At 33.9% G+C, this 12,500-nt stretch overlaps 1 long non-coding RNA gene across 1 annotated transcript in view; it reads right to left on the reverse strand.

Moving 5' to 3' along the window:
* The window catches only part of si:ch73-215f7.1, a 41,496-nt gene that overhangs the window by 10,545 nt on the left and 18,451 nt on the right, over positions 1–12,500 (reverse strand). The window contains exon 2 of the long non-coding RNA XR_224442.5: positions 11,028–11,082. This is a non-coding gene — a long non-coding RNA (si:ch73-215f7.1). The remainder of the gene's footprint in view (positions 1–11,027; positions 11,083–12,500) is intronic.

Below are 12,500 nucleotides of genomic sequence, written 5' to 3' on the forward strand. Positions count from 1 at the left end.
GTGCTTATTTGAGTTACTGTTGCCTTTCTATCAGCTGGAACCAGTCTGGCCATTCTCCTCTGACCTCTGACATCAACAAGGCATTTGCGCCCACAGAACTGCCGCTGGATATTTCCTCCTTGTTGGACCATTCTCTATAAACCCTTGAGATGTTTGTGCGTGAAAATCCCAGTAGATCAGCAGTTTCTGAAATGGAAGTCACTTAAATCCCCTTTCTTCCCCATTCTGATGCTCGCTTTGAACTGCAGCAGATCGTCTTGACCATGTCTACATGCCTAAATGCATCGAGTTGCTGCCATGTGATTGAATGATTAGAAATTTGCATTAACAAGCACTTAGACAGGTGTACCTAACAAAGTGGCCTGTATATATATATATATATATATATATATATATATATATATATATATATATATATATATATATATATATATATATATATATATATATATATATATATATATATTATACACACACACACACACAGTTGAACTCAGAATTATTCGTCCTCCTGTATATTTTTTACCTCTTAAATTTGTTTAATGGAAAGCAGATCATTTTTTCAACACATTTCTAATTTTCTCTTTGTCATGATGACAGTAAATAATATTAGACTAGATCTTCTTCAAGACACTAGTATTCAGCTTAAAGTGACATTTAAAGGCTTAACTAGGTTCGTTAGGGTAATTAGGCAAGTCATCGTATTACAGTTTTGTTCTGGAGACAATTCAATAATATAATATTGACCTTAAAATGGATTTAATAAAATTAAAAACTACTTTTATTCTAGCCGAAATAAAACAAATAAGAATTTCTCCAGATGCAAAAACATCATAGGAAATATTGTGAAAACCCCATTGCTCGCTTAAGCACAATTTGGGAAATATTTGAAAGAAATCACAGGAGGGTGAATGATTCCGACTACAACTGTATAGATATTGAGTGTCCTGTGAGAATCCTGTGAGTCTCCCCCTTCACTGTGTCTCACCCAGCGGTTCCCATCCGCTTCTGAAGCCCTCAACAGCCCAAACCGAGAGCCCGAACCCCCCAGCCCACCCTAATGAGGGTCCCGGGGACAATACGGGCATTGTTTGGCCCCTCAGCTCAAGAACAATGGATGTTTACCCAAGCAGTCGTCCGACCCAAACTCTGCCGTTGATTACTGTTGGGTCTCCTGATTAACTCTGCTCCTCGACCCAGCACAATGGAGCCTTTGACTGCACGACCCGACAAAAAAAAAGCCCCCTCCAATTTGTCCTCTTTCTCTCCATATACACTCGTAACACTGAACTCCATTATGGGACCCGAGAGAGAGCAGCGTCTCTGAAACATCCACACACACTTCAGTCTGTGCTGATACCTGTTAAAACCGCAGCTGAAATCAGGCCTTTGTGCACTGAAATACGCACACAAGCGCTTCATAAAGGGTCGATGCAGGACAAAATAATGCTAAATAAAATGCTTTTCTTATACTTCATTCATTCCAGTGCAGAAATCTGCAAAAATATATAATTATATAAATGTTAATATAATGATTTTTTGATTTTTTAAATATTTTTTTATATATTTTTTGCACATATTTTGAGAAATATGCACTTAATTTGTGAGTATTTCAAGTATTTTCAATAAGTGTGAATTCAGGATCTTACAGTGCAAAAGATTAAATAATGCAAAAAAAATGTTCTTCATTTTTTATTATTTTTTAAATTTTTTTAATTTCTTAAAAATTGTTTACATTATTTTTTTTTTTTTTACTTTTTTTGTCTTTTTCCAGTCCAAAAAATATATAAAAATTTTTGAATTAAGAAGCATTTTTAAGGAAGTAAAAAATTGTTTTGCTGTTTTGCAGAAATAATAAGTCAGAATTAAGTTTTAAACAAAATAATCGGCCAGTAGGGTAAGACAAATACGATTTCAAAGCAAACAAGATTATTTTAATTAAACTTTTTATATATTTTTGGACTAGAAAAGACCAACAATTTGTAAAAAATAATGAAAACAATTTGTTTTAAAAATAAAGCAAAAGAAATTAAGTAAGAAATCAGTTTTTTGCATGATTTAATCTTTTGCACTGTAAGATCCTGCATTTACACTTGACGAACTTTAAATACTCCACAAATGAAGTGCACATTTTACCTTATTTCAGCTGCGGAGGAGTGTGCCAAAGACTGAATAGTGCAAATAAATTAAAAAAACTGCTTTTCATTTGATTTGATTTATTTTTTTAAACAAATTGTTTTTATTATTTTTACAGTTTTTTTCTTTTCTAGTCCAAAAATATATATATAAAAGGTTTTGAATTAAGAAGAATTTTTAGGGAAGGAAAAAATAGTGTTTTGCTGTCAGAAATAATGAGTCAGAATTAAGTTTTAAGCAAAATAATCAGCCAATGGGGTAAGACAAATACTGACATAATGCAGGATGTTAGAGTGCAAAAGTTTAAATAACGCAAACAAACAAAAATAATTTTAAACTAATTGTTACAGTTACAGTGTTTTTGTCTTTTCTATTCCAAAAAATATATGAAAAAGTTTAATTAATTAATTTAATTAATTAAGTAATTAAAGATTTTTTTAGGGAAGTTGTTGTCAAAAATAATACATCTGAGTTAAGCAAAATAATCTGCCAATGGGGTATGAAAAATAACATTTAAAAAAAAAAACAAAAAAAACGAGATTATTTTAATTTCTTCTATATGATTGCAGATCATTTAGCTTATTTTTAATAAAAACTCACTTAATTTTGATTTATTATTCTAAAAATAAAACAATATTTTTTACTTGTCATGAAAATGTTTCTTGATTTAAAATTTTTTAGATATTTGGACTAGAGTCAAGACAAAAGCATTTTTGTGCAGTAAGCTGACTTTTCTGGTCCTTCATTTTTATATCTACATATTGATCATGTGATGTAAACTGTACATCAAACACACTGATAAATTTACATCAAGATGCATAATTTGCTAACATGAGAACTATTAGAGATATTAGAGAAACCGACATTAAAATACGGCCTTTCTGTGCAGTGAAATACGCACACAAGATTTTCAGTGATAATGCTGGAGACAATAATGCTAAATAAAATACTTTTTTACTAATGATACTAATGACACTTCATTTATTCCAGTGCAGAAAATGTGCAAAATGTATAATTATATAATGTTAATATAATGTTTTTTCAATTTTTTTTTAAATATTTGTTGCACATTCTTTTTGAGAAATATGCACTTTATTTGTGAAGTATTTAAAGTTTTTCATCAAGTATAAATGAAGGATCTTAGAGCAATTTAGAGTGTGTAAAAGATTGAATAATGCAAAAAACAAAAATGCTTTTCCTAATTAATAGTTTTGTTTTATTTTCAAAAAAAAAAAAAAAAAAWTTCTACTCCAAAACATATCTAAGTAGTTTTAAATTAAGATGATTTTCTAGACAAGTAAACAAACTGTTTTGTTTTCAGAAATAAGTCATCATAATCTGCCAATGGAATATAAGAAAAATTATATTATTTCAAAGCAAAAATTATTTTACTTCCTCTTATATAATTGCAGATTATTTTGCTTATTTTAATAAAAACTCACTTAATTTTGATTTATAACTTCTGAAAATAAAACAATACTTTTTACTTGTCATGAAAATGTTTCTTGATTCAGGAATGTTCAGATATTTGGACTAGAAACAAGCCTAAACAGATAAACTGTACACTAAACACAATGATAAAAATGCATCAATATGCACTATTTTGCATTATTTTTCCATGCTAATATAAGAACTATTAGAGAAATTGGAGAAACTGACAATAAAATACGGCCTTTCTATGCAGTGAAATATGCACACAAGTGTCAATGCAGGAGAATATGATGCTGAATGAAATGCTTTTCTTATTCTTCATTCATTCCGGTGCAGAAAATGTGCATATGACAAATTAAAGTGGTATGTTTTGCACATTTTTTGAGAAATATGCACTCTATTTGTGAAGTATTTAACGTTTTTCATTAAGTGTGAATGCAGGATCTTAGAGAAGTTTAGAGGAGTGTGCAAAAGATTGAATAATGAGAAAAAAATGTGTTTCTTTCTTAATATTTTTGTTTTATTTTTAAAATGAAAACATGTTTACAATTAAAAAAAATATCTTTTCTAGTCCAAAAAATATCTAAAAAGTCTGAATTTAAGATGCTTTGTCTAGACTAGTGAAAAAAAAGTTTTGTTTTCAGAAACAAGTCATCATAATCTGCTAATGGAGTAAGAAAAATAAAGCAAAAACAAGATTATTTTACTTTTTTATATAATTGCAGAGCATTTTGCTTGTTTTAATGAAAAAGTTACTTGTTTAATCATTTTTTACACACACATGTTGATTTTCATGTCATATACACTGTACACTAAACACAATGATAAATATGCATCAACATGCATTATTTTTCCATGCTAATACGGGAATTATTAGAGAAACCAACACTAAAATACAGCCTGTTTATGCAGTAAAATATGCACACAAGTGTCAGTGCAGGAGAAAATAATGCTAAATAAGTGCTAAAATGCTTTTCTTAAACTTCATTTTTTCTAGTGCACAAAATATTGAAAAAAAAATTCTCATGCTGCAGCTGAAATGAGGTAAAATATGCACTTTATTTGTGGAGTATTTAAAGTTTTTTTAATCAAGTGTTAATGCAGGATCTTACAGTGCAAAAGATTAAATAATGTTAAAAAAAAAAAAAAAAAAAGCTTTTCTTGTCTAATTTTGTTTGTTTATTAATTAATTTAGTATTTTTCTAGACCAAAAATATAAATAAAAAGTTTTCAATTAGGATGCATTTTTTTGGGGGGAAGTAAAAAGTGTTTTGTTCCCAGAAATAATGAGTCAGAATTAAAATTTAAGCAAAATAATCAGCCAATGGGGTAAGAAAGCAAAAACAATTTCAATTTCAAAGCAAAACAGACAACCTCGACAACCCTTGGATGGGAGGGGACATGTCCCCCCCGCGATTTACGCCCGTGATTCTACAGTTGCTATGGTAACACAACAACTATAGTAATATAAACAAATTAATCTGCTGTGTGGTGAGGCAGTGGCGCAGTGGGTAGCACGTTCGCCTCACAGCAAGAAGGTCGCTGGGTTGCTGGTTCGAACCTCTGCTCAGTTGGCGTTTCTGTGTGGAGTTTGCTTGTTCTCCCTGCCTTCACGTGGGTTTGCTCCGGTTTCCCCCCACAGTCCAAAGACATGCGGTACAGGTGAATTGGGTTGGCTAAATTGTGTGTGTGTGTGAATGTGTGCGTGGATGTTTCCCAGAGATGGGTTGCGGCTGGAAGGGCATCTACTGTGTAAAACATATGCTGGATAAAATGCCGGCTATAATTAGTGTCATTATCTTTGACAAATTTTTAGATATTTGGACTTGAAACGAAACAAAAACATTCGCATTTGAGCTTGCATCAGTATAATAATTATTTTTAATTATATGTGTACACATACTAGAGCTCCAGCTGCCTCTAACACACACACACACACACACACACACACAGAGAGATGAATAAATCATTAAGAGCATGCTGTCTGTCTGTAGCGGCCTCATTCACACGCTCTGGACAGTGTGTGTGTGTGTGTGTGTGTGTGTGTGTGTGTGTGTGTCTGCTGCACCAGCATTAGACATGCAAGAATGTTAATGTGGACACGCATTATAAGAGGCTTGTGAGGCGTCTGTCTGCACGCTGGGCCTGTGCACATCTCGCCATATTGTGTCTGAGACAGAAACACTCATCTGGACTGAGAACACACACTTTGTCTTTGTACAGCGCTTGTAAGGTACAGTAGGCTACGGTTTGTTGATAATCATGAAAATAATATACAGTGGAAGACAAAATTACAAGCCCAACACACATGCTGGAGAAATGTATAGTAAATACGGTAGTGTTTATGAACCAGGATGTAGTGAAGTACTTGAATTCATCTGATGTAGTAGTAATATAAACAAATCGCTCTGTTATTGTGATTTTACAGTTGCTACGGTACCACACAACTACAATAGTAATATAAACAAATTAATCTGTTGTAGTGATTCTATAATTGCTATTGTAACACTACTACTATAGTAATATATAAAAAAATTAATCTGCAGGGTGATTCTAGTTACTATGGCAACACAACTACTATAGTAATATAAACAAATTAATATGCTGTGGTGATTCTTTAGTTGCTATGGTAACACAATAGTAATATAAAAAAAATTATCTGCTGCGGTGATTCTGGTTGCTAAGGTAGCACAATTACTATAGTAATATAAACAAATTATTCTGTTGCGGTGATTCTAGTTACTATGGTTACAACTACTAGAGAAATATAAACAATTTAATCTGTTGTGGTGATTCTACAGTTGCTATGGTAACACAACTACTATAGTAATATAAACAATTCAATCTGTTGCGGTGATACTAGTTACTATGGCAACACAACTACTATAGTAATATAAAAAATTATTATGCTGTGTGGATTCTATAGTTGCTATGGTAACAACTACTATAGTAATATAAACAATTCAATCTGTTGCGGTGATTCTAGTTACTATGGCAACACATCTACTATAGTAATATAAACAAATTAATATGCTGTGGTAATTCTATAGTTGCTATGGCAACACAACTACTATAGTAATATAAACAATTTTATCTGTTGTGGTGATTCTATAGTTGCTACGGTAACACAACTACTATAGTAATATAAACAAATTAATCTGTTACGGTGATTCTAGTTACTAGGGCAACACAACTACTATAGTAATATAAACAAATTAATATGCTGTGGTAATTCTATAGTTGCTATGGTAACAACTACTATAGTAATATAAACAATTTAATCTGTTGTGGTGATTCTATAGTTGCTACGGTAACACAACTACTATAGTAATACAAAGAAATTAATCTCTTCTGGTGATTCTATAGTTGCTATGGTAACACAAAAACTATAGTATAAACAAATTAATCTGTTGTGTTGATTCTATAGTAGCTATGGTAACATAACAACAATAGTATTATAAACAAATTACACATAACAGTAGTTTTACAGCTACAGGTTATATTATACTACAATTACACCACAGGTTACTGCAGTAAAGCCTTTACTATACTACAGTATTTATTACAGTTTATCAGCTCACTATAGGTAATACTATAGTGTGCTGAAGTATTGATTAACAAAGTGTTGTAGATACTATAAAGTATACAGTATAATACATTTTACTGTGATTCAAAAGCACTAGTATGTGCTAGAAATGAATGTAGTATTTTTCATATGAGATTATAACTATTTTAAAAATAATAATCAGAATCAGTTTTATTGGCAAATGTGCTTCACACACATAAGGAATTTGTTTTGGCTTCATAAGCTTCCAGTGTACATAAAGAGACAAGTGATAACACAAATAAATATGATAAACGTTAAACAGAAATGCCGTTAGTCAAAAAGATCTGGACGCTGAGTTGTATGTACAGTTTTGTTATACATATACAGGTTATAAAGTGCTGTGTACAAGTGCATTTGGAGAAAGTATTGCATTGTATATTGATATAAGGTGCAAATGACATTTTCACAGTATTTAGTATTACATTTTTTCTTAATATTTATTTTAGGCTGGAATAAAAGCGTTTTTTACATTTAAATTAAGTCGAAATTAAGATTGTTTTTGATTGGCTACTGAACAAACCCCTTTTAACTAATGACTTGCCTAATTACCCTAGTTAAGCCTTTAAATAGCTCTTTACGCTGAAAAGTAGTATCTTGCAAGTAAACAAATTACATACAACTAAAGGCAGAATTATTAGCCCCCCTTTGATTTTTTTCCTTTTTTTAAATATTTGACAAATGATGATTAACAGAGCAAGGAAATTTTCACAGTATGTCTGATAATATTTTTTCTTCTGGAGAAAGTCTTATTTGTTTTATTTCGGCTAGAATGAAAGCAGTTATTAATTTTTTATAAGCCATTTTAAGTTCAATAATATTATCCCCTTCAAGCTATATATATTTTCTCGATAGTCTACAGAACAAACCATCATTATACAATAACTTGCCTAATTACCCTAACCTGCCTAATTAACCTAATTAACCTAGTTAAGCCTTTAAATGTCACTTTAAGCTGTATTGAAGAATATCTAGTCTAATATTATTTACTGTCATTCATTCATTCATTCATTTTCTTGTCGGCTTAGTCCCTTTATTAATCCGGGGTCGCCACAGCGGAATGAACCGCCAACTTATCCAGCAAGTTTACACAGCGGATACCCTTCCTGCCGCAACCCTTCTCTGGGAAACATCACACACACATTCACACACACACACTCATACACTACGGACAATTTAGATTACCCAATTCACCTGTAGCGCATGTGTTTAAACTGTGGGGGAAACTGGAGCACTCAGAGGACACTCACGTGAACGCAGGGAGAACATGCAAACTCCACACAGAAACGCCAACTGAGCTGAGGCTCAAACCAGCGGCCTTCTTGCTGTAAGGCGACAGCATTACCTACTGCGCCACTGCCTCGCCCACTTTTAATTCCTATCACACATTAAAGTTAATTTTATATAAAGTCATAGTGTACACAATAATCTCTGGGCTTGCTGCATAACAAATACCCAAATTTTAACAGTTTATAAAAAATGAATCACTTTCTGACCATCGGATGTTAGGCATGGACATATATAATGCGATCGTGATTTTCGAAAGTATTAAATCGCTTTGTAAACGTTTATTATTACCATTTCATGAGTTTCCCCATACAGTTGAATAGAGCGCTTGGACCCGGAAGCCGCTTCGCGTGACGTCACACTTAACAAGCGGATTCTGTTTAGAAATGTGTTGACAAAATCTGCTCTCTGTTAAACAGAAATTGGGAAAATAAACAGGGGGGCCTGGAAATTCTGACTTTAACTGTACATATATTTCAATAAGTAAACGCAACGATGGGCTAAAAATCTGTGCAAATCTGTTTATTTCTGCATGTCGGCCTACAAATGAGCTAATAAAATTATTATGTTAAAAAAATCAGCACATCGCAAATATTCAAAAATAATTTGGCCTTCAATTCTCTCTCTGTACAGTTGAAGGCAGAATTATTCGCCCCCCTTTGAATTTTATTTCTATTTTTAAATATTTCCCAAATGATGTTTAACAGAGCAAGAAAACTTTCACAGTATGTCTGATAATATTTTTTCTTTTTATTTGTTTTATTTCAGCTGGAATAAAAGCAGTTTTAAATTTTTTAAATCCATTTTAAAGGTCAATATTATTAGTCCCTTTTAGCAGATTTTTTTTCTCGATAGTCTACAGAACAAACCATCGTTATACAATAACTTGTCGAACCTTAACCTGCCTAGTTACCCTAATTAACCTAGTGAAGCCTTTAAATGTCACTGTAAGCTGAATAAGTGTCTTGAAGAATATCTAGTCAAATATTATTTACTGTCATCATGACAAAGAGAAAATAAATTGTAATTAGAGATGAGTTATTAAAACTATTATGACTACAAATGTGTTGAAAATTCTGCAGAAATTGGGGAAAAAATAGGCAGGGGTCTAATAATTCTGACGTCAACTGTATATAAATATGCATAAATGCAAGCTTAAAATATTGTCAGCACACAAATCGAGAATTTAATACGTTTCTTCTCTTCTCTCTATTCCTCTTCTTTATTTTCCACAGCCAAAGACACCTGTTTTGGTTTTTTTTGTTCTCTACTCTGCTTCATTCAAAGCATTTAGTCTCCTGCTTAACCCAGCACTTTAAGCACACAGTGAGGGGGATGATTGCATCACAAAGGAAAGCACCAAGTCCATACCCCTATTTTGGCTTTGCAATTTGCATGCATTTGCATGATTTTATTATGCACATGCCTTTTGTTCCCTGGGTGGGAACCATGGAGAAAAAAAAAAAAAGACGGAGCCCGTGCAAACCAAACCCACTTCAACAAATATACAGTCAGACGACAGATTTTCTAATGAAAGCTGAGCTGCTAATAACTGCACAGCGCTGCATATTCAACACCAAATGAGCTACTGCAACAAAACAAATGAGAATGCATTATTTTCTAATTGATAAATGCATGAATTCTTGTATTATTATCACTATTTCTACACACACACACACACACACACACAGATGCTTTGGGCTTCACACAGTCGCTGCTTCATTATTATAATCATAATATCAGATCATTATTAGCGTCCGGCATCGCTGAGAACTTCCTAATGGAACAGTCCAATTCCACTGACGTGATTTGAAGAAATAGGTCAGGGGTTTAATGTTGCCTTCGGCCTGGTTTTCTAAAGCACGCTCTCTCTCTCTCACACACACACACACACACACACACACACACACACACACACACACACACACATACACACACACACACACACACACACACACACCGCGAGTCTGAACATTTCCTCCGAATTAATTCTTGTCATGCAACATTTTCTCTTTGTATCAGAGACAAAACGAGAAGCTCTCATATGCATTGTTAATTCTTTCATAAACATTTGCTCCAGCGCTGTTTAATAGAGAGAGGATTTATTTTCAACACATTTTTAGCCGTGATATTTCTAAAAACTGATTTATTTTGTAACGATGACAGCAGTGGCGCAGTAGGTAGTGCTGTCGCCTCACCGCAAGAAGGTCGCTGGTTCGAGCTTCGGCTGGGTCAGTTGGCGTTTCTGTGTGGAGTTTGCATCTTCTCCCAGTATTTGCATGGGTTTCCTCTGGGTGCTCCGGTTTCCCCCAGTCCAAACACATGCGGTACAGGGGAATTGATGAACTAAATTGGCCGTAGTGTATGAGTGTGTGTGGTTGAGTGTGTAAGGGCATCCGCTGCATAAAACATATGCTGGATAAGTTGGTGGTTCATTCCGCTGTGGCGACCCCTGATGAATAAAGGGACTAAGCCAAAAAGAAAATGAATGTATGTTTGTACGTCTTTGTGGTTGTGTGTGTGTGTGTGTGTTCACGTCTCTTTTTCTGCCCTCTGGCTCTCCACTCACCTCATGTTGCATCAGCCTGATGAGCAGTGCTGCCTTCACATCTTCCTGCAGGCCACTGGACACACACACACACACACACACACACACACACACACACACACACACACACACGGAGAGACACACATACCGTACATTAAACACACAATAAAGGCTCACTGTTGTGTCTACTATTCTGTTGGATTCACCAAATACGAGCTACACTGCAAAAAAGAGAGTTTTAGTCTTGTTTCTAGTCCAAATATCTAAAGATTCTTAAGTCAAGAAGCATTATCTAGCAAGCAAACCATATTGTGCTGTTTTAAGAAGTAATGAGCCAAAATTAAGTGAGTTTCTCCTTGAAACAAGCACAATAATCTGTAAGGGAGCAGGTTAAAATAACCTTTTCACCCCATTGGCAGATTATTGTGCTTGTCATAAAGAAAATAACCCAACATTTATTTTAAAGAGTAAATAATGACGAGCTCAGCCTCTCAGGAAATGTGTGCATCTGTCGGACATTTATATTCAAACATTTAAAATTTCATTCAATGCGTTTGGTCTCAGTTCAGATGCTGAGAACTGACTCACTCAGAACATTCTGCTTTATCAACCACTCATTCAACCACTCAGAACATTCTGCTTTATCTACAACACACACTCTAAAACATGCCGGGCTGTTGTAACCCAATATATGGGTCAAAAATAGACAAAACCGACCATGTGGTTTAAAAGTGAACTTAAAAATTAACCATTTATTGATTTATTTTCCTTCGGCTTAGTCACTTATTTAACATGGGTCGCAACAGCGGAATGAACCGCCAACTATTACAGCATATGTTTTACACAGCGGATGCCCTTCCAGCTGCAACCCAGTACTGGGAAACACCCATACACACACGCACACACACACACACACACACACACACACATATACACACACAATATGGCCAATGTAGTTCATCAATTCCCCTATAGCGCATGTGTTTGGACTGTGGGGGAAAACGGAGCACCTGGAAGAAACTCACGCCAACATGTGGAGAACATGCAAACTCCACACAGAAATGACAACTGACCCAGCCGGGACTTGAACCAGCGACCTTCTTGCTGTGAGGCAACAGTGCTAACCACTGAGCCACCGTGCCACCCAAAATTAACAATTATACTTAAAAATAAAACAATATATATATATATATATATATATATATATATATATATATATATATATATATATATATGTGTGTGTCAATTTTTGACCCAGCATTGGGTTAAATCAACCCAGCATTTGATTCAGTATATAATGATGAGCTCAGCTTCTCAGTTAATGTGTGCATCTGTTTATCAAACTGAATTCAATTCTGATGGTCTCAGTTCAGGCATTGAGCTTTGAACCTATAACCTACAGAACATTCTGCTTCATCTACACCACACACTCTAAAAAAATGCTGGGTTGATGGAACCCACGTTGAGTCAAAAATACACAAACCCAACCATGTG

Source organism: Danio rerio, chromosome 10 (genome assembly GCF_049306965.1).
Source record: "Danio rerio strain Tuebingen ecotype United States chromosome 10, GRCz12tu, whole genome shotgun sequence".
NCBI classification, from domain to species: domain Eukaryota; kingdom Metazoa; phylum Chordata; class Actinopteri; order Cypriniformes; family Danionidae; genus Danio; species Danio rerio.